Source organism: Chamaea fasciata, unplaced genomic scaffold (assembly GCF_029207755.1).
Source record: "Chamaea fasciata isolate MVZ Bird 193981 ecotype frontalis unplaced genomic scaffold, bChaFas1.0.hap1 SCAF_22, whole genome shotgun sequence".
NCBI classification, from domain to species: Eukaryota; Metazoa; Chordata; class Aves; order Passeriformes; family Sylviidae; genus Chamaea; species Chamaea fasciata.
Genome location: NW_027094107.1, coordinates 764,868 through 791,313, shown reverse-complemented (window position 1 = coordinate 791,313; position 26,446 = coordinate 764,868). Strand labels below are relative to the sequence as shown.

The window sequence follows — 26,446 nt, the reverse complement described above, 5'->3', positions numbered from 1 at the left end:
TGTCCAGTTATCTTGAATACCAGCATTATTTTTTCTTCCAGACTTGGGCCCCCCTCTTCAGTGGGGATGCTATAGATTTGGAATTGTTTGAAATTGGGGATGATTGTGGGCATTTAATTTAACTTCCTGAGTTGCTTTAGCAGTGCCCTCCCCTATGAACTGTTGCTGCAAGGTTGGCATAATATCATCTTTAAAAACGCCTTTTACTCATCCACGTGCCTTTTCTCTTGCCCCTTGAGATTCTCTGTTATCATTTTTGTATTGCAAATGTCAGATTTCAGGAACAGTAGCACCAGTTCTGGCTATAAGGGTAAAACTCCTGCTGTTCCTGTAGATTCTGCTGCTTGTGTGCCCCAAGATAACACTGGCCCCTTGCTGCTTTATTATCCAGGTCACTAATTTTCATCCACAACCTCACAGATTTTCTTCAAAGCTTCCCGTCCCCCAGACAGATTCCTCAGCCTGCTCTTCTGGCCTGAATACTCCATTTCCAGGTGCGTGGTATTACATTTGGCTCCACTGAGATGTCAACATTCCTCCACTCTCTATTCTTTATCAGGAATGTTTTTTATGTTTGCTTTTTTCCCTGAGTCATTGATAAAAATACGAAGCAGCAGAGAACAGACCCTTAGGGACTGCACTTGCACCAGCTGCTAAACATGATTTCTATTTAGTTGCATGCGGAAATATATTATTTAAGCAGCATTTAATACATCCAGTGACACAATTTTAGCATTTATTTGTTTGGTTTATTAATCAAGATGTCACCTACAAACATCACAGACATACAAACACTTTTCATCAACAGCTGGCCGTAAAACTGTTGATTTTGAGTTGGTCTGACAGTGCAAGTTGTAGACAAACCTTTGGCCTGATCCTTCCTTGTTCTTCTGTCTTTGGTTGGGGATGTGTTATTTGACTCTTCTGAGAGCATTTCCTACTCATTTTTTAAGACACCTCCTGATTTCATATTTCCACACATGGCTAATGAAGCTCTAAAAATAATACCATTACAACCAAGAAAATACCCGTTTTCTTTACTGATGGATTATTTTTAAATAGGTAAAAAGCTGAAATGAAGATTGTGCAGATAAACAGTGTGTGATTTGGGGTCTTTTTGAGCTCTAATCATCATGTAAAGCAAGAAAATAGTATTACTTTGTGATCTGGTGGCAGCTAATGTTGAAATGCGTTAGCGACTTTGGGTGGAACACTTGCATTAGTGTAATGCAGCACAATTATTTCTGTGTTGTTAGGTTGTATCTCAGCAGGCATCTGGAGCAGCCTTGGCTCAAGAAAGCAGAAATCTGCGAGGAATAATACCGTGTGTATATTGCCTGAATGCAATAAGCACTAAATTACCTTCAAAATCTGATGGGAGAAGTTTCTCCTCAAAAAGTAAATCTCAGAGCAGCTCTGTCTCATCAATGTGTTTAAATAAAAGGGGGAAAGAAGCCTGGTGTGGCCTGCTCCCAAATTTTGCATCATCCAATTAATGTTTTACTAAAACACCCTATTTAGGCAGAAAAAAATGCTTTGGTAAAACCATGGAGAGTTGTTTTACCATGAACTGCCTGCTGCTGTTTCAGTTATAAACTGTCAGTAGCTGCAGAAGCAGATGAGCATTGCCAATAACAGAAAACGCAATGTATCACCTGTACACTCAATTTTGCAGGCTGGAAAACTGGAGAAATGACACAAATAAAGAACCAGCCCTATCTGTTCCATGGGAATTTCAAGCAAAATGTTCTAGATTTATAGAAAAATGAAGAATTTACTGGAAACAGTTTTTATTATGGGTGCTAAGCTGCTCTCTGGTGTGTCAATACCAAGCCAAACACTCATTTCTAGAAATCCAATGCTGGTTTTTTCCCCCCTTAGAGTGGGTGGTGGCCCACGAGGGTGTCTCTGAGCAGGAAGGGTTAAGCATTTTGGGAAGTGCATTGTTTGGAGTTTCCCAGCGGGCGGCTCATCTGGCAGCAGTCACTCACCTCATCAGATGTGACTGACACTATTCGACGTGACAAGTCACCCAGGAAAGTGCAGCAGAACAGAAAAAAAAAAAAACCAAACCCATATCTTTTTTCTGAAAATTTCTGGTCAAAGCTGCTGCTTCTCCCCAGGTTTTGTTCGATGCCGTGCGTCTGGTAATGGGCAGGGGGAGGGAAAACACATGAAAAGGTTTCCTGGTGTAGAAAAAACACACATTACTGTCACGTGGGCACAATAAAACTTGGGCAGAAAGCGGTTTTGGGCAGTGTTTTCACGGGGGAAGCCCTTGGGAAGATTATTTCTGTTTGGTTGTGAGGAGATGAAGGGACAGCAAGGATGAATTTGTGGTGTAGGAACAAACACTACACACAGGAGGGCTTCAGGCGGATCCACAAAAGAAATCACACACCTGTGTAAGTTTATATCACACATGCTGGAGATTTCTGCTGTTTGAATGTACAGTTCTGGCAAAAAAACCCAAAACAAAACAAAACAAAACCCTGAAAAACACAAGCCCCTGGGTTTCACACACCTAAAGAGAAAACTTCCTCTTGCAGTGGAGATGTTCACTTTACTTCTGGCTCAGTGCCATGGTCAGGACATGGGACACAGAATTTTCAAATTCCAAAGTTATTCTAAGGATGAACCCCAGCCTTCCTCCACTGCTGCTGCGCCCGAGCATCCACACACAAGGACTGCAGCTGAAAAAAACCCTTCTCAATCCTAATACACCTGTTTAGAGTAGGGAAGTTTTTGCTTTCCTTGGAGTGTTGTAATTAGAAACGTCCAACAAGTTTATGCAAAGAAGAGTTCAGCTGCAGCTTGGTTTTGCAATGCTGTTTTCTCTTTTTATTTTTTTTTTAATAATTGATGACTTTATTTAAAAATTGATTTATAATTTTTTGACATTATGACAGTCCTGTTGGAGAAAGGATTGGAAGAGGTCTGTGAGAATTCAAACAAGGTAAGATATAATAGTAAAAACTAGCTGAAAAATGTTCAGGTCCTAAGAAAATTATCCCATAATTAAGTTCTCTGTGATTTTCTATTTAACCACCTTAATCCTTGTAGCCTTTTCTCATTCTTTCTCAGAGGAGTTAGGCAGGCAACAACTTATATGCAGGAAAATACAAAGTTATAATGTATATAAACAGATAATGGTATAAAATTCAGGTTTCTACAGCCAGGCAATGAGAAATCAACGTTCAAAAAAATGAAGGCATTTGCTTTTTTGTTGCTGTTGCATGAATGTGGATTTAGGAGTGTGGATTTAGGAGTTTAATTGTTAGTCCCTGAGTTGGTGTTTTGTGCCACGCAACGGCCAGATCCATGCTGTGATAAAGTGGCTCCTCAAGAAGCAAGAAACTGAGGTATCAGCTTTCAAGAAGCTGCCTTTTATTTTCCTTCTGCAGTATTTATCCCCTAAGACTCCTGCCAAGCGCAGGAGGGGAAGCAGCTGTTTAAAATTAGAACAGCACACATGTTAACAAGTGCCTGCGCATCCCCTAGCAGAGGCATGGGAATATAGGGGAAAATAAGAGGCTTTTAAAGCTGCTTTAGCTGCACTGAAAACTGTTGGTGCCTGAGAGCTTCGGGTTTCTAGGTGTGATCTGTTTTCCAGGCAGGGCTCCTCAGCTGCCTGCACATTTTCTGTAAGCTGCCAGCGAGCTGGACAAACGAGGAATTGGCAAAATTGGCAGGACATCCCTAATTTTGGGCAGGGGTTGGCACAGGGCATTCTGTTCTAGAGGGGTTTCTGTGCTGGAAGCGTTTTTCCCATGCAAAATGTGGCATTGGGAACCTCCAATTTCCTATATTTCTTATATAGAGGAGTTTTTATATTCAGCCAGGCATAAATGGGTGTGCTGAGTGGTGCCTGTGAGGGTCAGTCTCTTCTCACTGGTAATGACTGATAGCGTAGGAGGAAACGGCCTCAAGTTGCGCCAGGGTAGGTAAAAGTTGAAAATCAGGAAAAATTTCTTTGTGGAAAGAGTTGTCAAGCATCAAGCTTCAATCACAAATTTCCAGTGTATCAGAGATTATTCTGCACCTGTTCTATCCTCAGATTACTTCAGATCTTGTTCCTTTTGCACTGATCAGACCAGACTCTCCATGCTGCAGCACTTAGGAAATATCATCTTATTTCCAGCATAAATGTGTTTACAATCTATTTATGGTACCTTTATATCTGTTTATTCCTCTGTCAGCTTTAGCTGTTAATAGAAACAGTTCTTCTCCTCCTATATTTTTGGAGGATGATCACATCCAGTTTTCACCTTTTGTGTTTTGAGAGTGAACCGACACATCTGTGTGGTCTCCTTTCATGAACTCTCCTTATTCCTGAACTTTCAGTAGCCTGTTTTCACACTAGTCCAGGTTAACAGAGAAACAATAAATATTACAAATACTATGTTGACTTGAACATTTGACTGCTTAAATTCTGCTAAAATAGTAAGAAGGGAAAGTACCTGAAAAATGCTTAACTAGCAAAGGACTCGAACACAGAGGGATGCCCCCGATGTGTTTGGACAGCTCCACATCCACCTTTGCTGCCCCTTCCCTGCTCCCAGGGGAGCCTTGTCCTCAGCAAGGTCCTCTCAGCCTCCTCTCCCCCGGGGGATTGGAAACCTGAGCCTGTGAGCCTGCAGCTCCCAGGAACAGAGCGCCACATTAGCCTGGAATGATGACCTGGCCACGGGTGTTTCCCCGGGGGTCTCTCACAAGATATCATTTCAAACCTGGGATCGCCTTCCCAGAGCCTCAGGACTGAGTGTCAGCAACGTCCCCTCTGTGTTTCCAGACCTTTTCCACTCTAATCCTTCTGTTCTCCTTTTCTTTTCCCCCTGCTGCCCTTTTCCCCACTCAGCATCTCCATGTCCAGGTGAATCTCTGCATTCTTGGTCTGAGTTTGTTACAGAATACAGTTTGTATTCTGTAAACCCCTGATGCCTTGGGAAGGCTGGCCTGAAACAGAGACTGGACAGAGCTAGAGAATAAAACAGATATTTATTGAAAGGCCTTTAGGATCCACCTTGGGCAGGACAAGAGCCTGACCAGGGCTACACTCAAGGTGGACACAAAATGGTCACAAAATGGACAAACGGTCACGAGGTCTCACACTTTTATAACTTTTGGTCCATTTGCATATTGAGGTTTAATTGTCCAGTTCCAGCTTCAGGTTGTGAGATCCCATCCTTCTTGTTCCTCCCTTCAGCCACCCTTGTTTGTGCTTTTGGGCCTGACAGTTGTCCTTGGTCTTCAGCAGTGAAAGAATTTGTTTTGTGTCCCTGCTCTGTGCAGAGCTGAGTGACACTGAATCTGAGCTCAGAACTGCACCCCTGGGCAGCACAGAATCTGAAATCCATGAAAGCATCAACCCACTTTTCCATAAACATGGATTATTGAGGTTCTTCAATATAGGTACATTGCACTTCCCAGCTGATGGTTAAGGGTCAATTTTGCATGTTTAAAAACTCCTTCCTGGAGTTTTCCATGTCCACTTAAATAAAAATCAAACAGAACACTGTAAGGTGGAAGTAATAGAGTTTTTGAAGGGGACAGTTGAAACCCATCTGTGAGAATGAAACTGGTTTACTTTTGGTTAAATCACATGGAGATTAGGACTTTATTTTAGACAAATCCTTGGCTACTCCTAAGAAGCACTGAAGTATCAAAGAGTCTTTCCAACATGCTTTGCTTATGTTCCCTGTTACTCTGACAAGAAGTTGCAGAAAAAAGAAAAAAAAAAGTTTAAGCTTCATATTGCTCTCCCAGTTTCCTTAAAATTCTGTTTTTCATGTGTCATGCAGCCATTAACATCTGGATGAGCAAAGCTGTCTTGCAGAAGTACTTCTGAATATTTAAATCCGAGCTTAATTTAATAGATCGAAAGAGGAAACAATTATTCTGCAAAGTACGCAAAAAGAGTTATTTCTCTTCTCAAAAAAATAATAGACCTTTCTGAGCTAATTTGTATATATCCCTTTTTTCAGAGGGGCTTGTTTAATTCCTGTTTACAAGTGTTTGTAACTATGGTTTTTCTGTAAGTTTCCCCCCCCCCTTTTTACCCCCTCTTTTGCTCATTAGAAAGCCGTGCTGCAACCTATTTGTTCAAACAAAGATGTTTCCTCTCAATAAATCATCAGATGAGCTATTGGCTTCATAATCTTTACTTAAACCCAAAAATATCCACATGGGTGCACAGCATTTGGCTAATTAATTTCTGATAATTTGCAACGTTCACAGCCAGCTGCCAGGGGCTCCTGTGAGTGCTAATCTGTTAGCCATGGTGAAATGATTGGAGATCTGCTCCTGCTGGTTGCCAGATAAATTCTTCCTATGACAATGTCACGAGGTTAATTAATTCAATTAATGACTCCCAGTGCGATGTTTTTCTTTGTCTTTTTCATTTGCCACAGGCTGCTGAACAGGTACTCCCAGGGATGTATTCTGAAGTTGTGTCACAGATAAGGAATTATGTACCGTTCGCTTGTCTAGTTCTGAAGTCTCGTAATTTTTTTTTTTAAACGAAGTTTAGTAGCAGTTAATTCCATCATAAATTAGTTTGCTTTCTGTTTTCTCTTAAATCTAAGCAATTACCCATCACCTTATTATTTTCAGGGGCAGTCACGAGTTTAGGTAACTTTACTGTTAGATACTTTTTACTCACTGTGTAACTTCGCCCTACAGATGCCGCAAACTGCAAATTTGCTCTCACCCTTGAAAGGAGGAACTTCCAAGCTGGATCAGCCCTCAGGAGTAACTGCCTTATCACCCCAGATCCAATAATAGAACTGTGCCCTGTTTTGAAGTTTCAGAAGTAGAAAAATGCATCTTACATATAGCTGGTGTTTTTTTGTTTTATTCTCATTAAGGAAAAAGTGAAAGGAAAGATGCCTCCAAAAGGGACACGTGGAAAGCATCTCAGAGGCAGCCTCAGACTGTCAAGACTCTGCCTTGAATTCCATCTCATTTTACTGGGCAAAACTCGGAGGGTTTGGAGACAGCGGCCTTCACTTTCTAGATTAGCTCATCTAAAAATGTGAGTAAAGCACAGAAATGAGAATGAAAGTCAATTTTTCTTCTTGAGCTTCAGCTAAGGAGCAAAGTAGGGGCATCATGACCCCCGTCCAGGTATGGTGTCTGTAATCTAGTTGTGCACCACCACTCCTCAGGCTTCCTGCAGATCCCTGTGGGTTTGCATTATTAACTGATATTTGTACTGAGGTTACCCTGGATTCTCTCTACTGTGTTTCCTATTCATGGCTCTATTTTTATTCCTTTTCTTGAATACAAGGTGAAAACATGTTTGAACGTGAGTTCCGGGTTTGGAGATGAGCTGAAGTAAGTTGTAAACCCAAATTCCACCACCAGGGAAGTTCTGCCCTAGCAGCTGTTTTGGGTTAGCCCCCACTTGCTATGTAACTAAATCAGACTTAGAATAATTTTAGTCATCTGGATGACTGATTTTAACCCAGTGAAGGCTCTAAAAGGCTTCCACCAAAAGTTCTGTCTTGCCCTGGGGCATCACAGCAACCTGGAGGAAAAATGCAGTGAGAAATATGTTGAGCTGTTACCAAGAGATCCATGCTGGCCCTTAGCACCCCCCAAAAGCTGAAAAACAGCTCACAGCTGATGTCACCTCTGCAATAAAGGTGTGAAGGTGGAAAAGCCTCTTTCTGAAGGATCAGAGGGAGCTGCCTGTCCCATTTGCCCTGCAGAGGAATTTCTGGCATTTGGGACTGTATTTTCAGCTGACTCCCAGTGCTTTTCTCCTGTGCCATGTTCACCTCTGAATTGTGGATTCCAGGGTCAGCCTCCCCTTCCCAGGTGAGCTGAGGATGAGTTGCTTCCCGTTGGTTTGTATCTTGGTTTGGAAAGACGGGTGTCTGCCAGGCAAAGCCAGAGCTTCCCTTGGAATGGAGAATGTAAACCCTTTCCCTCTGAATTATTATAATTTTGCAATTAAGGGGCTTTCAGGCAAAGATACGGGGATAGGAATATCAGTTTTTTACTAGGAATATTAAAATTAAAATTGTAGTAGTACAAAAAAAGCAAACAAACTAAAAAGAAACCACTGACAGAGTAAGAGCACAGTCTGGCATGCTGTTGGTCAGGGTGCTGGTGTCAGCCTAATCCAGTCCTCCTGGAGTGACAGATGTGCTTCTGTTGGAGCAGAGATGATCCTGGAGAAGGCTCCAGTGGGGCTGAGATGGGTCCGGGCTCCCTCTGGGAATCCAGTGCACACAGGCTGTGCTGCTGTTCTGAATGCCAGGTTTGATCCAGGCGGGAATGCTGGGCTCCTCCCCCTGGGTGGAGCCTCTCCCCATGGGATGATGGAATTGTATCAGCCCTGCAGTGAGCCTGGATGGCCCATGGACAGCAGAGATCCCCTGGAGGGAGGATGGGGCCTGGAAGGGATAAAGAGCACGGCCCCACATGGATTTAACAGCTGGCAATAGAATACAAACTCCTGGTCACATCCTGCATTGCAACCCCAGACAGTTTGTGAGCTGTCTGCTCTCCCCAAACCAGGTGCACACCCTTGACCAGCCCGTGCAGGAGGGCAGGGAAGGGGAGACTCCTCAGGTTCACTGCTGAGCTCTGTGAGCCAAAAACAAAGCCTGCCCTGAAGTTTATGGCATCTTCTGACACTTGTTAGCTAAGGAAAAGCCTATTATCCCCCCGAGGGGGAAAACCACCACGTGCTTTTCTTTAGATCCAACCCAAACATGTAGTTTTTAAATAGAAACACTCTGGTGGCTGGCATCAGGGCCCTTTAGCAGAAGCAGCTGCCCAGGAGCAGCATTTCATTTCAGCTGCTGTTTCCCCGCAGTAAATGCTGTCCTTTGTCTCCGGAACCGAGTGATAGAAATCAGGATATGCAAATTTGGGCAATGGATCTTAATTATGAGCAGCAGGTGTCTGTGCAAGAGAGCTCAGGTGAGGGGGCACCCTGTGCCTTGCCCCTTGTTGTACAAAGGGAGAGCTACAAAGTTCCAATTAATTATCCACGTTAATGAGCTCGGCGACCCAAGTGAAAGGAGAGGGCCTCGTCTGCTGCTCCAATTTAGTTTTCTCCACAAACAGTAGTTTAAAAGCCAGTGGTGCAGCTCAGCCTCTGAAGAGCAGCAAGAGGCAGCAGCCAGGATGAAATTACCATGATAAACCTCAAGAAATCAATTTGTGGGAGTGCAGACTATGATGGATCATCCTGCTGGAGAAATTAATTGTCTGAGGAGCATTTCTTCAGGATGTCTTGACCAGAAGAGCTTATGTTGGTAAACGTGACCATCTTTGGGGGAGGGATAATGCTGTTTACCTTTTAGTGATTTAAAAAATGGGTAATTATTATGATTCTTTTTAAATTTTTGTCAGCACCCCACTAATAACACTGCAAGCATTAAGGTCAGGCAAGCTGAGGGCATAACTCATGGCTAAAATAACAGGTAGATTAGTGTTGGGCTGTAGTGTCTCTGCCTCATGTCTGACAGGCACCGGTAAGGGAGGACATGCAGGGCTGGTGCCTCCAGACCAGGTAAAATCCACACTTAGTCCAGTCTGAGCCCTCGTCTGAATGGATAATTCAGTTTCTATGATGGTTTTTGTACCAAGGGTGTAAATATTGTACCATTTATTGAAAAAATAACCATTATTTTTTCCTTTTTGTTCAAGCTACCAATCTGTTTTGTAATGAAATGAATAAAAGCCAAGCTAGGCACTGTGGTTTCAGCTGATTTAAGGTCTTGCTGCTGTGTGAGAGACTTTCAGTCCCTGGTTGTGTGATGCTTCAACACACGTGAGGCTCTGTACTGGGCCCATTCAGCTTGCTGACCAACAGAAAACTAACCCGGAAAAAAGTGGCTGAGATCTTCCTTCTTCCTCCTTGGTGTGAAATCACCCCTTTTCCTCCCACCAGAGACATGCTAATTATCTTTAAAGTAGAGAAGTTTAAGTAGTAACAAAGAGGAGCCCCACGTGTGGACAGCAGGGAATAGTCTGGAGAATATATTTTAATTGAGTGGGGTGTTTTCGGGTGGAGACCTTGGGCCATTTCTGGCATAACCCAATCTTTTTATTGCACACCTCTTGGATTGGAGCCGGTTCTGTTCGCAGCCTTTCAGTCAGTCGTCTTCCCAAACTTTCTTTGATTTTTCTTTCTTCTTGCTGCCCCCTCCAACTGTGGCGATATCCAAGCAGACATCTGGGCCCTGATTATGCACACCTTGTGTGGCCACCGGGGCTGGTGCAAAGTGGGTGTTAAACAGCATCATTCTTATGTGGCAGCGTTTTACACCCCCTGGGTAAATGATTACCTGAGGTCCGGAGAAATGAGCTGTCAGCGCACCACAGTGCAGTTCTGCCACAAATTTGGAGCCCTGAAGTTTGACGGAATCAAATGCTTTCTTCCTTTAGGAAACAAAATCTAATCCAGAAGAAATAAAAAATCTCTACCCAGTGTCACCATGTGGAGGGAAAGGATTTGGGTGGCTTACAGCAGAATGACTGAATGGGTGACCTCACAGGGGAGACAGCCTATATAAACAAAGAATTATTTTAAAGAAACCACTTTACTTCTCTAGCCCTGCTTCTTCTTGCAAGGCAATAATCCCTGATTTGTTTTTCAGTCGGGAACTTTGGGATACGGGTGCAAATTTAAAATTGCCACATCCTATGCATTTGTAATTCTTTCCATGGCCAGAGATATTTCTGAGTGAGAACTGAAGCATCTCTGCTTGTTTGGAGGAAACGCTGTCACACAACGCGGGACAAAACAGTTCAAGCCACTTTAAACAGGATGAATGGATGAAGGCTTCAAGGTAGGATCATCTGTTTATTTACACCCATTGTCTCCTTGTTTCCCACACAAATATATTCTGTGTTTAAAATTTATAAAGCTGGGCAAGCCCTTCTCACGCTGTTCTCAGTAAAATATTGCTGGCTGCATCTCTCCGAGGGGCTGCTGACAAATAGGCTCTTGTTGTCCAACTTTCCCTCTGCTGAGGTTAATGATTAAGTGGTTCAGGAGGTTAATTCCTGGAGATAGTGTTGTCTTTGGCCCGAACAGATGTTGGTAGCGCTTTAATGTGGTTATCAAACTCTGCTGCCCTTCATCCTTTGCTCTGTGCAGCCCTGGGCATTGTTCCCCGCGCATTCCAGGCCCCCTCTATGGAGATCCAGCAGAGCTGAACATACCATTGCCTCGGGGCTGCCTCCCCCGGGGTCACGCTGGGCGATGCCCAGAGCTGCCACACCGACTGATAACAGCAAGATGTGTAAATATTTGGCCGTGCAGAAAGGTGCAGGATGCCTGTTGGGGCTCATCTGTAGAGCCACCCAGCTTTTACATCATCCCAAGCCCCGACAGGGAAGAGCTTCACCTCCAAATCTGCTCTTCCTCCCCTCAGCACCTCCTGTCTTGTCAGGATATGAATCTCAAGGGTGCCTGAAGTGTTCTGTGCTGTAACCAGCACCTTTAGCGGCCTGGTAAAACCCTGGGGGTTGGAGCAATATTTGCAGCCTGAAGCTGCATCATTCCAGGAACTGCTGGAGGTGTGCAGGAGCCCTTTATCCCCACATCCACTGCCTCCTAACCAGCCAGCAGCAGTTAATTTTTTTTTAATAGAAACTAAATATGAAAAGTACCTGAAATATAAAAATATATTATGGTTTCCATAAACAGACATTGAAAGGGTTAATTTTAGGCTGGTCTCGTGCTGGGATTTGTTATATTTGAATGTCAATCCTGCCAATGCCATAAGCGAATAATCATCTTAGATTTTACCTGTTTGTCATTATTTGTGAAACTGTAAATGGAGAGGAATTGTGGCTTTTTGATTTTGTTTCGTTACAAGCTGGGTTGAAACTCTTTGTTGTCATTGATTGGAAACTCCCTCCCAGCCTGTCCTTCCCTTTCTCCATTTCCCATCTGTGGGTCTTGCCCTCTCTGCCTTTGCTCCTTCCTTAGGGCTCCCTCACTGTATTTGCTGTTGGTGCTACAGGAGACACAACTGTGATTTAAAGGCCTGGAGTGATGAGAGCCAGGAGGAACTCACAGCTCTGAGGAGTTCCCAGTGTGGGCACAGAGCAGCCAGGCTCTGCCTGGGTACATTGGTCAGTCACACTGAGTTGGGCACAGACTTTCCAAAGGGCTCCTCTTCACCCTGCTGGAGCTGGAGCTGTGATTCCAAGAGGTCTCCACAGCAGTGTAGTGCTAAAGTTCCCCATGGATAACTTATGTTTAGCCAACAGTCTGCATTAGGGTAAAGCTCCTTGTGCTGCTTGTGTCAAACCAGGGACTTAGAGAATCATGGAATGGTTTGGGTTGGAAGGGACCTTAAAATGACCATCTCATTTCACCCCTACCAGGGGCAGGGACACCTTCCACTGTCTCAGAGTGCTCCAAGCCCTGTCCAGCCTCGCCTTGGACACTTCCAGGGATCCAGGGGCAGCCACAGCTGCTCTGGGCACCTGTGCCAGGGCCTGCCCACCCTCCCAGGGAAGGACTTCCTCCTAACGTCTACAGTAAACCTTCTCTCTTCTACTTTAAATCCATTCCCATTTGTTACTCCAGGCTTTTCTAAAAAGTCCCTCTCCCTCCTTGAGGCACTGCAAGGCCACAATGAGGTTACTCCAAAGCCTTCTCTTTTCCAGGCTGAACAATCCCAGTTCTCTCAGCCTTTTCTTGCTCAAGAGCCGCTCCATCCCTCAGTGACCTCCTCTGGACTCGTCTGTGCCTGATGTGAGATGAAAATTGTAGTGATTTTATAAAATCCTGGAGGAATAGCCCCTCGAATATTTCTCTGGAGAGGCACAGGCACGGAAAGATGGGATAGCAGGGAATGGAAAGGGCAGGGCCAGAGACAGGAGCAGGAGACAGGAGTGGGAGCAGGGGCAGGAGTAAGAAGAACAGGTGCAGAAGCAGGGACAGGAGCAGGAGACAGCGTCAGGAGACAGGAACAGTGACAGGAACAGGATCGGGGGCAGGAGTGGGGACAGGAGCGGGAACAAGGATCAGTGGCAGGAGTGGGGACAGGATCAGTGGCAGGAGCAGGAGTGGGGGCAGGGGTGGGGACAGGATCAGGGACAGGATCAGGAGCGGGGACAGGATCAGAGCCAGGAGCAGAGACAGGATCAGTTACAGCAGCAGGAGCGGGGACAGGAGCAGGAACAGGGACAGGAGCGATGACAGGGGCAGTGACAGGAGCAGGGACAAGAACAGGAGCCGGGACAGGAGCAGTGACAGGAGCAGGGACAGGAGCAGGAGCGGGGATGGGGCGTGCAATTCCCCGTCTCGAACAGCAGAGGGCACAGGAGGGCCCGGGCCGTCGGGTAAAATCATGGAAAACGGGCAAAATCAGGAATTAAAGCTTTAATGCGCTTTATACAATGCCTGACCCATAGGGAGAAACGCAGCTAACCACACAGAGCTGGCTGCAGTGCGGTGAAAAGAGCGGTTGTGTTTCAAACCCACAGAAAATCGCTGTACAGCAGAACCTGATCCCCCCCCCAACGCTATCCCGCCTATTTGGGTCCGGGAATGAATCAGAAATTATTTGGACACTGCCCATCCCGAGCAAAAGCAGGGACACGCCGCAGTGAGCGGATCTGCATTTCCCCGGGGCTGTATTTCCCTGACGAGGGGCTGTGCACCCCTGTGTGTGCCTTGGCCCGGGGTATTAATTCCCGTTTCTCCATCTCCGCACGGAAGGGCAGCGACTCCGGAGGATGGGGAGTTCGATTTGCATGTGGATGAGTTTCAGATCGCTGGCGGCGCTCCTGTGATGTATCTGCTGTAAGTGGTGTCCCTGAGCTCAGGGAGCAGAGGAAGCCTGTGATGAGTGTGAGGATGCTCGGCTGTCCCTGATCCTTCAGGAAGCGTCTCCTCTGCCAGGATTCAGGGCTGATTCCTGCAGAAAAGCAGCTCCTTTTCCTGTAGAAAACCAGCTAAATACTTACAGGTCCCCTTGGAAAGCGTTTTTGGCTGACAAATGGATGTTTTATGTGCATCTTTTTGGAAAAATGACGAGTTATTTCCTGCAGCAGAACATGGGAGGTCTCAGGTTCTGTGAAGGTCCCGCTGCTGATTTCCAGCCCTTCTTGGGCTACAATGCTTGCAGAACATCAGCAGCAGCGACTGGCTGAAAAGTTTAAGAAGACTGCTGACAAAAATCAGAATCCTACCATTGGAGAGCAGGGAATTGCCTTTTTTCCAGTCACTTTTCAGTGGCTTACAGGTTGCATTCATTAAAAACTCTCTCAGAAGTTCCTGCAGCGTGAATCCATCGGATGCACCTGTGAGAAACAGAACTGTTCAAAAATTCAGACTGTATCCTAATTGTCCAAATGAACTAAATTAAAATTGGCATTTATAAGATAAGGAAATGATCTTCTTTCAGCTGGAGCAATTTCCCAGCTTGGCTCATCACAGAACTGCACACTTGCCTGTGCTGTTGTGTCACAGGAAAACCAGGATGGAGGGAGGGATGTGAGTGATTCTTAGCCCTGTCCCAAAAAGTGCCTTTTACCAAGCTGGCGCTGAGCAAAACTTGTTCTGAATTAGAATTTATTCTAATAAAAAAAATTGGTTGTCGTCCCTGGAAGTATAAAATCTGTGCCAGCAGTTTTCCACAGTGGGAGAGAAGTACAGTTCAGAAAGAACTGTTTTTGTTTTGAAATCTTCCAAGGGAAATGGAGCCCAGACCTCCACCTCAGGGAGCTGGGGGACGTGACTGCTTAGCCAGAGCTGCAGGGCTGAGCCCTCTCACACCACAGGAGCCTGGAAAACCTGGGAGGAGAGTTAATTAACCATCCAGCACAGAGGAATGATCTTGGTGCTGGAAGAAGAAAGCCACTATATAAAGGGAGCTGGAGCAGAGGAATGAGGGAATTAGGCTGGGCAGTGGAGCAGAGCAGGCAGGTCTGCAGTGGAAAAGCACCACGGGCTGCAAGGGGCAGGGGGAGTTTTCCCAAGGTCCTGGTGAAGAGTTTGGTGGGGGTGTTCCAGCATTTGGGACATGTCACCAAGGTTCTGCTGGGTGCCAGAGGTGACAGGCAGCAGTGACACCTTGCCATGGATCAGTCACAGGATGGTTTGGGCGGGAAGGGACCTTAAAAATCATCTTATTCCAACCCCATCCCATGGGCAGGGACACCTTCCCACATGGCCACAGTGAAGAAATTCAAGTCATGCTCTAAAAGAAATGTACAAACCTCAGTGAAAAGGAGAAAAGTGAACTACAAGTAAGCAGTCTGGTGGAGTTTTAAAACGGGGAACAGTAATTTCTCTCTAGCTGAAGTGCTGTAATGGAGCAGAAAGTCTGGAAGATATTTTCTTCATGGGAAAAAAAATCCAGGTTCGTTTTTTTCCCCCTTGATTACAGGTGTGAATTTTCAATGTCAACTAAGACAGTGAGGTACAAAGATTACAATAAGATTAAAAACCAGCTGAATACTTACAGGCATCATCAAGTCCCCTTGGAAAAGCCTTGTTGGCTGATGAATGTATGTTTTAAGTGTATCTTTTTGGAAAAATGACGAGTTATTTCCTGCAGGAGAACATGGGAGGTCTCAGGTTCTGTGAGTCCTTTTCAGATCACTGTCTCCTTGTGATGCCTCTGTTATTTAAAAGTCTGCTGCACTCTAGAGGATGAAAATATTTGTGGGGCAAAGACAGGCCTTGGATCCTCTTTTCTTCGCCCACATCCCTGGGTGAGGCATTTTTGCACTTTGAAACAACGAAAGTTCACAACAGAAATGTTCAATTAACTGTTAAACACTCTCATCAATTCAGGGATCATTTCCAAATCTGATGGATGAGTCCAAAATCTCCAATTCATTCTAACCATCAGGCGGAAAAACAGTTGAACTCCTGAGGAGAAAAGAGCAGATAAATGCTGGAATGAACTTGCATATCTTTGAGAGGTGCAGTGCTCTGCAGACAGTGAGTTATGAACAGGAAAACTTCCCAAGTGTGCACTGTAAGCAGAATAATAATGGGCAATGGCTCAAGCTGGAGGGTTTTCTTCCCTCTGGCTTCATTTAGATCCCAGTTTGAAAGGCATGGAGTTTGTTTTTGTGTACACACAGGGAGTGTCTCACACCATGGACAATTAAATTATTTCCCATGACAGTAAAAAAAAAAAAAAAAAAAAAAAAAAAAAAAAAAAAAAAAAAAGAAGGAAAATTCTATTAAAACCAAGAATCTAAAAAGTATGCAAATATTCCAGTGGAAGAGGAGAAGCTGAAAGAGGACTTTCTGAATTCTTGGCTAAGTGAGTCATTTCTTGAACTCTCAGAATAAATGCCAATTTTAAGTTAGTTCATTTGGACAGTTAGGATACAGTCTGAATTTTTGATCGGTTCTGTTTCTCACAGGTGCATCGTATGGATTCACGCTGCAGGAATTTCTGAGAGAGTTTTTAATGAATGCAACCTGTAAGCCACTGAAAAGTGACTGGAAACAAATGCAATTCCCTGCTCTCTAATGGTAGGATTCTGTTTTGTGTCAGCAGTGCTCACAGATTCTATATTTTATTAAAAATAGGTTATGTAACATGAAAAAACATCGTGGAGTGTATTTTTGTGAATCCCATCACAGTTTGCTGTAATTCTGCATTATGCATGAACAGACTCAATTATATTTCTGTGAGATTTTTAGACTCCGGCTTCACTGGCTTCCATTCAAACCTGCATTTTGAATATGCTGAGCCATGAATTAAAAGCACAAATCCAAACAAAACCAGCAGTAGGTGCACTGATAGCAGTGGAAAGTCTTTTTGCCTGGTAATATCCATCCTGTTACTTTTCAGGATATCCAGATTCCAGCTATTTCTGCTCCTATGGAGCGATGTCACCTCGTATAAGTGAGCTATTCAACACAGAATAGAGGTCAGTGTGTGTTTGCTTAAACAATCATTTAAATAGTAATAATTTTGATGCAAAAATGCATCCCAGCTGCTCAATGGATTCCCAGAAGCACAGTGTCCATTCTGTGCTGAGAGTTGTATGGAAAAGGCCAGGAAAGCTGGAAAAGAAGGAAGAGTTCTGCCTCCCATTTTGCAGGCAGAAAATTCTGTCACTGAGGGACCAAGAGACAAATCCAGGCTGTTTCGGGGAGTTGGTAAAGGACCTAAACTGAGCCTAAAATTAGTGAGTGTCAGGGTGCTGTTCCATGGTGCAGCTGAGCTGCAAAAGCTGCAGGTCCTGCTGGAGAAGGAGATTCACTGAAGAAGGAGATTCACTGAGCCAGGGCAGGGGGCCCAAAAAGCCAAAATCCCAACTCACCCCTGCTCCTGGGAATGGGAGAAAGGAGAAGGCCACAGGGCTCCCCTCACTTTCTCCTGCTGAGTCTTTTTGAGTGGCTGCAGAGCTCTGGGGATGCTTTGTGAGCTCCCAACACCACAACCCCAGGGCAGCAGAGGCTTGAGAATGGACAGGGATCCTGCCCTGGTTCTGCTCTGGCAGCCCCTGGCACCCCTCCAGCACAGCTGCTTGGATTTCACTTAGATCTGTCTAATACATCAACAGTGAAATGCACTTCACTGTGAAATAAATAAACTGTGGGCACATGGAAATAAGTTCAGCTGGCAGAAAATGGCACTTATGGTATGTGTACCATATTTATGGTATGTGTGTATCACTTCCTATCGCTTGTCATCTCTTTGAAATAATAAACTTCACTAGCTGACCCAAATGTAAGTACTAAAAATAAACAGATCAGCACCACTTTGCTTGGTTTTTACAGAATAAAAGGCTCCTGTTATTTTCAGAGCCTGATTTTTTTTTCTATTTCCCTTAATGCCCTGACCTCTCTTTACTGGCCCACTTATTAGTAACACTTACTTTTGGGAGATTGTAACGTTGCTGAAAGCACGGAAAACACAATTCCTCCAGCCATTAATCCTTGTCTTGATGCTACCTCCACAGCACAATGCCTCTCTCTTTTACTCCTGGCTTCTTTCCTCCCTCTTTTTCTTTCCCTTTTTTATCCCCTCTGTTTACCCCAGTGTAGCCACTCCACGAGGTAATTCCCTTTTGTGGCCAGCTTGCTGCAAACCATCTCCTATTTACACTGGCTGCAATTTTCAATTAAAGACAAGAACTTAACTTTAGTGGAGGGTCCTATAGAGTCCAGCGCTTGGGACTTAAGATTTGCTTTCCCAGCTTGAGACTTTGAAGTTGGGAAGCTGAAGAGAGAGAGAGAGAGCCTGGATGAGGTGGCAAAGTGTCTTTCACAGAAGGGCTTTAAAGCAGAAAACATGTTAACCCCCAGGCTCTGGGGCTGGGCAAAAACAAAAGGTAGGGAAAGAAATCTCATGCAGAAATGAGGTACAGGCCTGGTACCCAGAAACCAGAAAAATTATTTAAGTGGATGAGTTACCCTTTGTACAGTATAATAATGTCAGTGACATGAAAACTGGGCTGCTTTTAAAGAGTATCTGAAAGTGTCCAGTCTACACTGCTCAGGCTTGAAGCAGAAGACTGTGAAATGCCACTTAACATGCTGTTGTAAGCTTATAAAAACCAACTGCAGGCAGAAGGAACTGTGAGCTTTTTGCTTGCTAAACAAGCAGGACACACGAGAAATTATCCTCAGACCACGAGGAGAATTTCAATGTACAAAATTCCCCTTAAGGTTTCTCATTTAACTCTGTGTACATTGGAATTGCTTAGGAGACTGCAAAGAAATGATTTTATTTAAAAGATGGCAGGTGCCATTTCTTTTGTCTGTACCTACCACGGAGTAGATGATATAAATTGGGAGATTTTCTGACTACATTAAATTATATATTATATCTATATCTACATCTCTTAGACAGGAAATAATCCTGACTATTTTTGATCCTCTCAGCCCCCAGCTGAAGAAAAACCATATCTAAACCAACCTTTTTTTTTTTTCCAATTTCTGTCAGCTCATCAAGCTTTAAACCCCCTACATGCTGTCTGCTAATAAGAATTAAATCATGTAATAGCCAGTGGATAAATTAGCTGAGCACAAACACAATGCTTTATTTAACATTTTTTTTATCATTATTTCGAAGCATCCAAGAAGAACGGGGTCTGAAAAGTTTTAAATCTGAATTAGCTTAACTACTTGTGACAAGTTTACACATGAGAGACATCGAGACTGTGTGTTCTACTTGCTACTTTGAGTTTCATCCTGGCTTTCTGTTTGAAAGATCCCAGCCAAAGTTAAATCAACCCACCCTTTGCTGATTTCCAACATTAGACATGTCCCCAGCTCTTTTTTTTTTTTTTTTTTAACCTTGCTTTCAGGCTGACTTTCTCCCAATTGAAATTCAGTTCCTCAATGGTCGGTTTTTCCCTTGCTTCTAAACGTTGATAAAAAAAAGGGTTTTCTTCACTCCCTCAATTTGATGTGACAGGGCCCTGACATGAATAATGGACGTGTTTCTTTCACAGGCAAATCAACTTAATTTAGCATGCTTTTATACTTTCAATAGCAAAGCCACAAGCCTGTAAATTCCATGAGATCCTTTAGGTTTGCAGAAATCTTTAGAATTAGCAGAAAATGTATAAAGTAAACAGCACTTATTTTGTCAAAATACTTGAATAACTTTTATACAGGAGCTAGAGATGAATATATCACTGCCTAATCAGATTGTGATTTACATGCAGTTGAGGATGGGCTGCCCGGGTTCAGCCTGCCCTTTTGCTGAGGGAGAAGAGAGAGGTAGGAGGACTAAATAATCACAAATCCTAAATAGAATTAAAATCCCAAACTCTCTTCTGAAGGTGGAGGAGGAAAGTGGAATTTGAAGAAGAGGTTTATGCAGTAGAGGCTGTGTCAGGAGAACTCCATTCTCTGCCCGTCTCCCTGGAGAAGTTGCTGCTGTGCAGCTCAAGAAATGAGGAGAAAAACAAGAATATTATTTATTATCTACAGAGGAGGGTGAGAGACCAAACCAATCCACCAGCTTTAGAAAACAACCTGCCTGTGAGCACTGACAGGTATTGTCTGGGAGAGGTCCGACCCTCGGAGCCCTCATGGCACAGTTTTACGCGTGACAGCTCCATCTCTGCCTCACTTTGCTGCTCAAGGTGGGTTAAAGCAGGGCTGGAAGATTTCCTTTATCCTGAGCTACAGCTAAACTCCTCTTTGAAGCTTCAGAGAGCAACTCTGGGCTCCTCCTAGGCCATGTGGTTTCAGGATGTACCAGAGCTCCCTTCTGACCTCCCATAAATTTCGTGTGAAGTCAACAAATGCCAGGATGAGCTCTGCTCTCTTCCCCCCCCCCAGAAAGCCAAGGGGTGGAAATGAGGGGAACTCTCTCAGCTTGCCCTTTTCACCTTCAGGACTCATCTCCCAGCACTGCTGCTGGTAGCCAGCAGCCTGGTGACACTATCAAAGGAAAATAGAGGTTAATTCTATTGTCATTACTTATTATTGTAACATCAGGCAGCTGTAACAGCTCATTCATTAAAATATCCCAGTAGTGGATCAGTGAATAGGAAATAGGCTGGTTTGGGGTGTACAAACTTTGTTGCTCAAAATCATTCTCTGTTTGCATAACAGAGTGTTTAAAAAAATAAACCCTTTATTTATTAAATAAATAATGAGAGAAACTAGTTGAGAAATAAAACTGAAGAAAATATAAAATAAAAATAAAAAGAGAAACTAGTTTAGAAAAGGGTCTTCTCAAATGAAATGCTGCTTGACTCGAAGCCATCAGGCTGGGTAGGGAAAAGCCAGCCCAGAGATGCTCTGCTGCATTCAGCCTTGCTTCCCCTGATGCAATCAACGCGGCTAAGGGGATCCCACATACCTCCAGGTCTGTCTGTAATAAGTAGTTAATCAGCCAATTAGGGGAACCAACAATTACAAATTGGGAAGAGGAGAACAAGGAAAGAAGAAAGGGAGTGAGTCAAGGTAGGCTGCAATCCCTTTCAAAAGGTTTCTAACATTAACTCCCAAAGAATTACGTTCTGCCGTACCTTGACTGATTTGTTTCCCCCCTTCCTCCCCCTTCCCCTTTTCCTACTCGTTGGGTCAGTTAATTGGCTGATTAACTAGCAATTACCTCTGGGACCAGCTCTATATAGGGTCTCTTTTAATCGAGAATTTTATTGACAAAGGCACCAGAGCAAATTCATCTCTGGTGTGAGCTTGCTGGAGTGAATGGCCTGACACCCAGCACAAAGTTGATCCATTGTACCACAGGCACCGTGTTTTTAAAGCATTTGATTAACTCGGAACTTTTAAAATTACATTCCTTTTCTGCAAGATCTGTTCATTTGGGGTAGGAGAAGGAGCAGGAGCTCGGCAGGGAAGTCAGTCGATGTCTGGAGCAGCAAATCCTGCAGCCCCAGCTCGGGGTGATGGCAGAACAGTTACACAGGGTGACACCTCCCTTTTTTCTCAGGCTGGCACTGCTGCAGGCTTGCTGGCACGGGCTTTTCCCTCAGCATGTGCACAATGATTAATTGGCAGCCCCGGAAGGTGGGGGACATCCCTTATCACTGGCCTGGCATGCACAGCTGAGTTCCCCAGCCAGGGGACAGTGTCCCTAACAGTATTTGGGCACTCAGCATAGAGAGTGAAGCAGCTCAGCTGTCCCTGGTCACTTTTCAGGCCCTGTTTGGACCATCTTTTACATCACTTTCCTTCTCCTTGTACCTGGCACTCTGGTGGATTCCTGCAGCCCTGTCGAGCCCTGTGTTTTGTGCTGCAGGAATCAAACCCAGTGCATTTATTGCACCAGAAAGCTGAAAGGGGACAGTGCAATCAGAAATCCTCCATCCCTGCATATGCCCGTGCTGTCTGGAGCTGCTGCTCCCTCAGGCTGCTCTGCTGGGAAGGGAATGCTGAACTGGGCTGGAGCCTCCCCACACGGTTACCAGGCAGTGGGGAAAGCACGGTGCAGGAGGGGGGATCCTGTCCTGGGAGAACTCGGACCAAAGAGCCAGCTCTGAGCACTGGAGCCAGAAGGCAGAGGATCAGATTATTGAGGGATCTGGCAAATTCCCTAGAACACTGGGGTCTGGCAGGAACACATCCCTCCCTGCATGAAAGGGGCTCTGTGTTTTACAGTTTCAAACAGCTCACGGGTTAAAGATAGCCTAGCCTGGGAATAGAAGAGCCCAAAAACCAGGAATACGGGATATCTGTGGGGAGGGAAGTGGGAGAAAGAATGGCTTTTTCCCTTGCTGTGCAAGGACAAAAAAATCCTGCTGCAGAGGAGGCAGTGACAGGTTTAGCAGCAGATCTTGTGTCTGATTCTGATTGTGGAGCTCCAGATGCTGCAGGGAGCAGTGCAGGTGAGGCAAAGCAGTTTTGCAAATTTAGAGACAAAAGGCTGAGGTATAAGCCATAAAAGTGACAGTGGGTATTTTATAGAGGTGGAGGGACACAGGTGGAGCATGGAATCACATCCTGTCCCTCTGCAGCTGTCCAGAATTAGTGATGGCACATTCTGTAGCCAGAAATGCCAGCTGGAAGTGTCCCTGTTTCTACCTGGACATCGCCTCTGCATGGCTGCTCACTCTCAGGCCTGTGGTGAGGGCATCATGTTAATATTTTCTTGCTGCACACCAAATTTTCCTGGCTAATCCAAGCTGTCTTGTTAAAAATGTTTATGGTACACGTCCCAATATAATAAAAATGCTGGTATTTTTGTTAAACCCTAGTTAATTCTTTCCCTTTCAAACTTCTACGTTTGGGATGAAAGGAGGTTTGGGCTGGAAAAAGCAGAAAAAGAGGGGGAAGTCACTTTTTTTTTTTTTCCCCTAACGAAAACATGCTATCTGGTTCAGGGAGCAGCTGAAAAAAATCAGTGGAAGAAAAGCCTTATCATAATTGGTCTCCTTACAAAAGACACTTGCTTTGCTGAAAAAACTCTGTTATCCTCAGAGTGATAAGAAACTTGTAATAGAATTCCCAGGATCTGAGGGATGTGGTTATTAGAGGAAGAGAGTAGCTTTGCCTGTCTTTGAAGTAAATTCAATCCCATGAGGTATTTTGAGTCTGAGATCACCTGATACCCAGTTTATATGTGAACTAGAGAACAGTACACTTGAATTATCATAAAAGTGATAAAACGTGTTCCTCAGATCCAGACAAAGCTTGTCACTTCGGTGGTCACAGCTCTGGATTTCCCTGGAACACAGCTCACCCTAAAGGTGGATATTTATCACTGTTGTGGAGGGACTTAGTGGAGAACTCACTCAGAAACATTATGGATTACAAAACACCATTCCTGTCTTTAATGCTAAAGGGTTTAGGAGCGTCAGATTAAGGACAGATATTCCTCAGAGGCCAAATGGGCTGCATGGACGCAGGAGGCCAGCCAAAATCCTGTTTAGAACCTTTTAAAAGCAATGTATATTTGCCTTTTATAAATTAAGATCCAAATTTAGGGGCAAAAGCAATAACTCTGTTCCTGGCCATGAAGGGAGGAAGGAAGTGCAGGCAGTCAGAGAGTCAGGAGTGCAGCAGTGCCTCTGATCCACCTCAGTGTAGGAGCTGGTGCTTCTTTATTCCTCCTTCCTTCCCCTCTGCTCTTTCCACAAACCATTAGAAGAGGTTTTCAGCCATGGCAGAGTTTGAAGGGAATGGGTGACAGATCCAGCAGCATATCCCAGGACCTGCTAAAATCAGGATTTCCTGTAGGCTAGAAAAGTTCTTCCACCCTGAGCCAGGGGAGGTCTATAAGCCAAGAGGTGGATGTTATGCTGGGAACTCAAACATTCCAACTCTTCAGTCCTTGCAAAGGGAATGAGGGAAAAGGCATTTGGTGTAAATTGCTTAGCAGAAGATTATCTGGAGAAGGCACAGTTAGTCCTCTGCAGCAAAGGACGCCAGTTAGGGACTTTATCGAGGAAAATGCACAGCCTGTTAGAAGTGATAAATAAAAATGATTTCTCACAGCTTTTGGAACTCTGCTTGTCCTGAGCTGGGCAACTACCAGAGCAATGGTGGAAAGGTGTGGTTAGAGTGGTTTTGGGGCTTGCTAGAGAAACAAGGACCTGGATGCTCTACGTAAAAACCAAAGGAGTATTTTGTTAACCTTATTCTTATCCCCTCCGCATTTGATGTCTCCTAATGTTGTGCTGCCTCCAATATTCTGATGGGCTGGAGGGAGAGGGGGTCTTTAATGGGTGCTAGTTTATACCTCTGTGGTGTCATCAACTCACTAGGAGTGAAAGAGGCCTCTTCTCAAAGGTGTGGGATGGCAGATCCTCTCCCAGCTGTGGAGTGGGATTCAGGCAGCTTTTATTGACTGCTGAACATGGATTAGACGTGTAAGGAGTGACAGCTTAGGCAGCCCATCATAACAGCAGTAAAGATATCCCAGAGCAGGACAAGAGGAAGAGAACCGGCTGCTTTTCAGTGAATCAGGCAGCTCCCCCCTTGGGATGTGCTGTGCCTCTGCCCTGCACCCCTCCTGGCCAGGAGGCTGCTCGCTCCCTCTGCTGCCAGGAGTGACCACGGGAACACAAACAAGTTGGGAGCAATCATACATACTGTCACCTTTACAAAAAATGAAAAATACAGGAGTCCAGTGCTCCTGTTTCCCTTCTCCTGCCCCCATGCATCACTGCAGAGGCTCTGAACAGACGAGCCCACTATTACAATGTTGTCAGGGCCCTGCTAGTTTTCTAGTTCATATCCTTGTTCATGCTGTTTGCTAAGTACTTGTTCACTGTGACAGCTTTCAGCAAAACAGAACACACTGAATGCTTCTTTCCAAACAGCTCTGTCCTGCTGGGCTTCAAGTGAAACAAGCCCTTCAGACTCCATCATGTGAACTTTTCATAAGGAACAATCTCCTTTAGACAATTCCTTTCAGAGATACTAGCCGTGAAACTGGGACTTGGGGATGAGGTGACATCACAGCCTTCTTCCTCTGGCCAGGGTCATGGCCACCAAAGTTGTATTTGTTAGGAGGCCTCCACATGGCATGGTGCATGATTTCCTTAATTACCTAATGTTTCCCCATTAAAAAAAAAAAAAAATCTGCAACCACTTGAAAGTGTATTTTAGTATGTTTTCTGATGAAAGAAAAGCAAAGGCGCTTTGTGCAGACAGTCAGATCCTGGCTTGTGAAAATCAGAACTGATTAATGAAAACACAACTAGCCTGCAGTTAAATCTTCAAGGCAGATGTGCCAGAGCTGGTGGATGAAGACAGGCAGATCTTTGCTATTTCCCTGTTGGTGTTTGTTCCTTGTGCCATTCCCTGGGGGCTCACCTGTGCCCTTGCTGGTAGCAGCCAAGTGTAGAAAAAAGCAGGAGGTTTGAAGAGCAAGGCAAGGTGTGCATGTCCTTAGCAGTGAATTAGCACATAAATGGGGCAGAAAAGGCTGGGAGTGTGCAAAACCTTCGTGTGCACCTCAGCACAAAGAACTTGGCCCCATGGGTCTCCTCCTGTCTCCTACTACCGAGGGGAGAGCTTAAAGGAGTTCCACCAATTTTCCAGGAGGTGGAATTGGAAGTGCTGATCCATGAAAGGTGTCCCAACCCAAATATCACCGAATATCCACCACCCCAAATATCTGCCATGTGTGGGCAGGGGAGGAAAAGTAATGTGGTAAAAGCACCAGAGAAGCAGTCACAGGGAGGAAATCGAGGGGAAAGAAAAGTTTCAGGTTTAGGATTAGATGCAGGGAATGGTCCTTTGGATAGCGATGTGTCCTATTGATATAGGAATGGAGATTTAAGTGGCTTTGTGCTTTTCACTATTCCTGGTCTGTTAAGTTAAATATGAAAAAAGATATCTCAGGAGCAGCTTGATATTCTATTTCTCTTTTACACTGTATTAAAGAACTGTTCTTCTGCACTGCATTACAAAAGAAGAAAACCCCAAAGAGCATCAATAAGGCATTGCCCTTAAATGACTTAAAATGCTAATTTGGAAAACCAATCTAAGAAAAGTGTCCTTCAACCCAAGTGGTGTTTGGTCCTTCATGAGAATGTGTTAATAGTGTGTCAGCTGCCTAGTGGTGACATTTGTAGCTGAAAGCTCTTTGTTTATCCAACTTCCATGATTAACTGTATGAGAATTATGAGCTCCAGAATGTGTCTTTCCCTTAACACCGTTGCATAAGATGTTGTTCTTTAACTCAGATGGTGTTTTTTTCCCTCTGTGCTTCTCTAAATGTTATTTTCGGAACAAGGTTTGATTTACATGGCTGAGTCAATCTGTTGGCCAAATTTGAAGGGCAAGTGAAAATCTATATGAAAATTTTTTCTATAACATATGTATTCTTTAAGATACTTTCTGTACCATCTTTGGATGAAATTAATTGTATAGATTGAAAAATTTACTTTGTTATGTCCAGAAGTAGCAATTTAGTTTTTCTGGCTTCCTAATCTTAATTAATTTTCAGTCAGACCAGAGAATCCCATCACACTTTTTTTTTGTCTGGCCAATAATTCAGGACTAAGAATGTGCAACACCAAAGCAGTAGGTCTCTCTTTTTATTCCACATGG

The 26,446-nt window shown here is 44.4% G+C and overlaps 1 long non-coding RNA gene across 2 annotated transcripts; it reads left to right on the top strand.

Annotated features, from left to right (window-relative positions):
- The first annotated feature begins 6,335 nt into the window (after positions 1 to 6,335).
- Positions 6,336 to 14,745, top strand: LOC136300240 (uncharacterized). Of its 2 annotated transcripts, XR_010723648.1 has the most exons (5): positions 6,336 to 6,422; positions 6,682 to 6,750; positions 6,867 to 7,033; positions 10,694 to 10,811; positions 13,703 to 14,745. It is a non-coding gene; the product is annotated as an uncharacterized lncRNA (long non-coding RNA). The 2 variants fall into 2 exon arrangements; XR_010723647.1 differs by lacking the exons at positions 6,336 to 6,422; positions 6,682 to 6,750; positions 6,867 to 7,033 and adding an exon at positions 9,002 to 9,272.
- The last annotated feature ends 11,701 nt before the right edge of the window (positions 14,746 to 26,446 follow it).